Source organism: Eufriesea mexicana, unplaced genomic scaffold, assembly GCF_001483705.2.
Source record: "Eufriesea mexicana isolate 0111107269 unplaced genomic scaffold, ASM148370v2 scaffold598, whole genome shotgun sequence".
NCBI lineage: Eukaryota > Metazoa > Arthropoda > Insecta > Hymenoptera > Apidae > Eufriesea > Eufriesea mexicana.
In genome coordinates this window covers 37,249-43,429 of record NW_016908752.1, presented here as the reverse complement: position 1 = coordinate 43,429, position 6,181 = coordinate 37,249, and positions in this window count along the sequence as shown.

Sequence of the window (6,181 nt, the reverse complement as noted above, 5' to 3'; positions counted from 1 at the left end):
ATAATAATAATAATAATAATAATAATAATAATAATAATAATGATAATAATAAGGGATGGAAGAATATAATAATAATAATTATTATTATTTCCTGTATTTTGCATACACTGCGCAATTATTTTATTCCCGATGAGTATATAATGTCTTAAACAATGTTTCGCATATTACACATTTATGCAGTTTCTCGCAGTTTCTATACACGCTGCCCTTTTCCATTGTACTCCAGTTCTGCAACTATGACAGAACTAAACGAAAAGTAGTTACCAAGAGCAATAGTTTTATTTCCCCATAGGAATCGTCGTCACACGTTTATTCCACTTTCCACCACTTTCCGTTCATGCGAATTTTTAATATTTCAAACCGCCGTACTTTCTTATACGACAATCGTACGATTCTCATTTCCAAGTTGCGTTGAATCAATTACGGCTATATCCATAGCCCCGAACTTTTCACCTTAATCTATCATCGACGGAAAGACGAAAGATCGAGGAAATTTTTCAAACCGACCAAAGAAATACGATAACGTTTAACCACAAGGGAGCAACAAGGTGCACCTGCTTCGGAAGCAACAGACGTTACACGCAACGCGTACTATAGCACGTATCTTCTCTGCTTGGTTATGTTCCACTTCGTTTCGTCCCGTTCCGTCTCGTTCCGTTCCGTTCCGTTTCTAACGAACGAACACAAAGAGCAGAGGCTCTTCGCAGCGCGACGATCGAGCGAGATTACAAGTTCTTAAGAATTGTTATTAAATCAAACTTTCACTGTAGCAATTATGGTATCGTATTAAACCGATTCTATCGCTTTTTGCGATAAAGTAGCTACGTGTATAGACGTTATACGTGTAAGAAATACGTGTATTTTATTAATCGTAACATTGAGGTTAGAAGTGAGTCAAAACGGTTTGGGAGAAATGTTACGATACAACTGAGGACTTTTCAACGTGACCATATGTTTCCGCGCATTTACTGAAGTACCCTGATAAGAAAAGTGAATGACGTAAGTATTTGTTATCGGAGAACTACACACATCTAAGCGAGCAAGGGTTTCTTCTCAAAATGTGCTACGTTTATTTTCCAATTTAAATATTCTACTCTCGCATTAGCGGCATCTGTGCAAACTCGAAATTTATTTTTACACGATATTCTTTCGAAATAAACTTCCAAATATCGCGTACGAAAGAATTTTTATGTAACAAAATATTTCGACAATGAAAAATCAATTTTTACTAGATCATTAAAATAATAAAAATATTGAATACAGTTTACTAAAATATTTCTTTCTTTTATATTATTACTGATGTAGAATATAAAATACTTCTTTATAGGACGAAATTGTAATTAGAATGAAATAAATATTGTGAATTCTTGAGACAACTTTTCAAAATATTTACAATACCGTATCCATTAATTCAAGAATTAATGTACAAGACACCTATAATAATTATTGCAGTCGGAATCAACGCGAATTTATTTATCTCATTGTCGATTAATCAAGAGGACACGGTGAACTCAGTTTTCATAACACGATTACTTACAATTTTCAACTCTACAGTTTCTCGTAATTATCAAGATGTGCGAGCACTGGAAACACGCGTGTCAGGAAACAGCTGATTTTTCGAGAAAGCAGCAGCTGTAGTCACATAGGCATGTTTGCCGAGCAAAATCAACTATGTTTTCGTTGCAGGGTCGGGGCCATAATTTTCCGTTATTATACACAAAAAGAAAGGCAATACATTTGTCGAAATGGATTTTCAGATGAACAGTTGAAGGGAGGACTCGTGGATACGCGGCCGATACCGTGGTCTATTCTTTCGGCTAGTAACTAGACCCTAGTTCCTTGATCCGCGATATTCCAGCCATTGGTCGAGTTGTTCGACGTCGATCGGGACACGTCTGTCTGGCAGCGAGCAATCGTGTCGGCGTGTGCCACACCGGAAAACAGCTGACTTGTACTTTTTCGTTAGAGGAGCAGCTGGCCTCCCAGCCCTTCGTGGAGCACAATTTCGTATTGAACACGCGACGAAAATTGTCGAAAAATTTATATCGTATTAGCGACAAATGAGTGCAAGAATTATTATTATTAATTAGTGGAAAATATTTTCAAAATTATTAATACTTCTTCCCTCTAAATAGCAATAATAAAAATTCGTGGAGCACAATTTCGTATTGAACACGCGACGAAAATTGTCGAAAAATTTATATCGTATTAGCGACAAATGAGTGCAAGAATTATTATTATTAATTAGTGGAAAATATTTTCAAAATTATTAATACTTCTTCCCTCTAAATAGCAATAATAAAAATTCGTGGAGCACAATTTCGTATTAAACACGCGACGAAAATTGTCGAAAAATTTATATCGCATTAGCGACAAATGAGTGCAAGAATTATTATTGTTATTAATTAGTAGAAAATATTTTGAAAATTATTAATACTTGTTCCCTCTAAATAGCAATAATAAAAATTCGTGGAACACAATTTCGTATTGAACACGCGATAAAAATTGTCGAAAAATTTATATCGTATTAGCGACAAATGAGTGCAAGAATTATTATTGTTATTAATTAGTGGAAAATATTTTCAAAATTATTAATACGTGTACTTCCATACTTGTAACAATAAACCTTCGTGGATCATAATTTCGTATTGGACACGCGACAAAGTTGTTGAAAAATTTATATCGTATCAGCGTGAAACAAGTTCAAGAATTATTATTACTATAATTACTTAGTGAAAAAATATTACTGTGAAAAAATTTTCAAGATTATTAGTACGTTCTTTTATATCTGTATTGATAAAGATTTGTAGACCAGAATTTCGTACCTTAAAAAATGGTCTAATTTAAATGAAACATTATGGATTTGTATAATAGTACGATATTATTGTATAACAGGAATTTAAGGTATGAAATCCTGTTACAAAGGTCGTTAATCAAATGTAACCTCGGGAATAGAGATACGAAATAACCATTTTGAATAAAAATTCATCAATTATCGATATGTCGAAAGAAAATATTTTAGAAAATATTTACGAAGAATTTTCACTCGTCTTCGAATTAGCATTTTGCTAATGGTTTCATTCATTAAATTCAAGTTACAGGAGCTGAAGGAACACTCGAATTGGACCTTTCTTGTAAAAGTATGAAATTGTAATTTTGGAACTTTTATTATTATACTAAAGAGAAATACACTATTAATTTGAAGAAAAGATTGCATTTTCTACGTCACTAAACAAGAAATTGTTCATTTCGATCATTTTATCATTATTCGACACTTCTTTTAACCATTTTTGTCACGTATTCAGTTTTGCTCATCAGTGTATGCCGAAAATCGTGTATTTCACGAGCTGTTTGTGTTTGAAAATATTCTATGAATTATCATATATGGAATGTTCATTTGAAATCTTACGATTGAAATATTTTGAAAATAGAGCATTTTCAAGGAAAATGTCGAATAGAGATATTTCACAGAAAAATAATTTCACCTTTTTAGGTGACATTTAACCAGACAAAGAATTATATTTAGAATGTTTTGCATAATCTTCATAACATGTTTTCAAAATTTTCTCATTTGGTGCCGAGCAATACGATCTGTTACTTCACAGATCCCCTTTGAATGTTTATGTATCAATTATTTTCTTTTTTACCTGATTTATGCTATAAAGATTGTGAAAAGCTAGAAGCAAGTGCGATTATGTAGTTTAGTCGTATAAGAAAATGAAATTCTTATGCAAATGACAGTTTTGTTTGTACTATTTAATTTTCCATTCTTCGCTTTTGGAATTATGAAGCGGAAAAAATTTTTATTCGAGTAATTATATTTTTAAAACGAGGTTTGATAAAAATGTCTTTTCTTCACAAATATCTCTTCCTTTTTTCGTGAAACAAGAATCGGCAAATAAAAATAGAGGTTCCTATTTGGGGGAAGAAAGTTGTTCTTCAAATAACTTTGGAAACGTCCAATAAATAAGAAATAAATAACAGAATTGTACTTATGATTTGAAATCAAGGAACTTTGGCGGTAAAGATTTTTCCTGAAAACACGTTATTTTAAAAATACTTAGGCCATCAATTTTAAAGCGAATATCCTGCACACGATCATGTTTGTACGTAATCTGCATTCTTATTTTAAGTAAGAATTAATTTTTATTCCAAAAATGAAAGAAGGTATTTTATTCTTTTTATGAAATAATAGTAAGTGAATGCTTAATGTTTAATTGTTCATGGAAAAAGAATATTAGATGTAAAATGCAACTAAATGCCGAACTTGGTATATCCGATACTATAGTGAACATATGGTGAGTCACATAAGTATTCGTATTTTTTTAACTGCTGACTTTACACGACTTACGACATAAATTTCAAAGTCGATAAAAAAATATTTCGACTGAGCGAAATTTAGAAACTTTTTAAAATTCGATTTCACAACTCCGTTCTAAAAAGCCACAAAAATACAAATTTCACGATACAATGATTTACCATTAACCCAAGTTGTACAATAATTTGCGAAATACCCTTTTATTTAAATTTCGTGTAAATAGTATTAAGGAACTCTATTGAAAAATCACAATTTATTGCAACGAAAATCGATAAAAAAATATTTCGATTGAGTGAAACTTAGAAACTTTTTAAAATTCGATTTCAAAACTCCGTTGTAAAAGGCCACAAAAATATAAATTTGACGATACAATGATTTACCATTAACCCAAGTTGCACAATAATTTGCGAAATACCCTTTTATCTAAATTTCGTGTAAATAGTATTAAGGAACTTTATTGAAAAATCACAATTTATTGCAACGAAAATCGATAAAAAAATATTTCGATTGAGTGGAACTTAGAAACTTTTTAAAATTCGATTTCAAAACTCCGTTGTAAAAGGCCACAAAAATATAAATTTGACGATACAATGATTTACCATTAACCCAAGTTGTACAATAATTTGCGAAATACCCTTTTATCTAAATTTCGTGTAAAAGACATTAAGAAACTCTATTGAAAAATTACAATTTATTGTAACGAAGATAAGAATTACGAATTCTTATTAAATGAAAATAGAATTTTCATTTATAATTAATATTTCATTTAGAATTAAATGAAATATTCTATGAAAATTAAATAATCACGAAATTAATACCAGGAAAATATTCACATACGCAGAAACATTTCGTATAAAAATTAAAATACACCTACTGGCAAAAGTTAAGAAACAAAATAACGATATGCTTCACCTTCTAATGTACCAATAAATTGAAATTAAAAATCGACTTTTTACAAGATATTCGAAAGCAGTTAATCTTTCATTTACAAACACAATGTTATTACACGTAGAGAAGCTAAATAAATTTGAAACACACAAATAGAAATCACAATATAACGAATATTATATACCTAATATACAATATAAATAATAATAAATTCTATTACTTTGTTCCTAAACTGTTATCGCTAAATGTATTTTCAAATCTAAAATATCTTGCAATCTACAGATTCTTGCAGACTAAAGATTTCGAAATTTGTATCGCAAGAGCAATCGTTCAAAATTTGCAAAAATTCGAATATTTCTGTGACCCGTTCTGGGTACGATAGGGTACCGTTAAATGAATCTGTAAAAATATTTCAGCAGAAACTTGGAATTTCCAAGCATACAACATCAAGCGCAGTAACGAGGGTGCTCGCGCCGTTATAAGCCTCCCATCTAATTTTAACGTCCGGGTTACATATTATTCCCATAGCGAGAAGTTCAGGACGTTGCGTGCATGGAAAGGAAAGAAAGAAGCAAGAGAAGTGCTATTCAGCTGACCGATAATTACTTCCAAGTTTTATTTTGATCGTTACTCCCCTACGTGCCACCCTTTCTCTTATTCCACTTTAGATCTACGGTGGACGAAATTCGCATAGAAACCCTGCTCCATTTCAACGAAAGACACCGAGTACTTTGTTGAAAAATTGAAAAATAAATTCAAAAAATAATCGGTTAATATTGCAAACGGAAAAAGTCAATTTATTTCTATATAAGCGAAATATAATGATTCTAAATAAAAATATGTAGCGAGATTTGTATGGTGACATGCGTGGATAGAAATGGAAACCAATTTCTTGTACGTCTTTTAACAGTTAACAAATTAATATATTTATATAATAATATTTAAATATTGACATCAATTCGCGATACAATATTT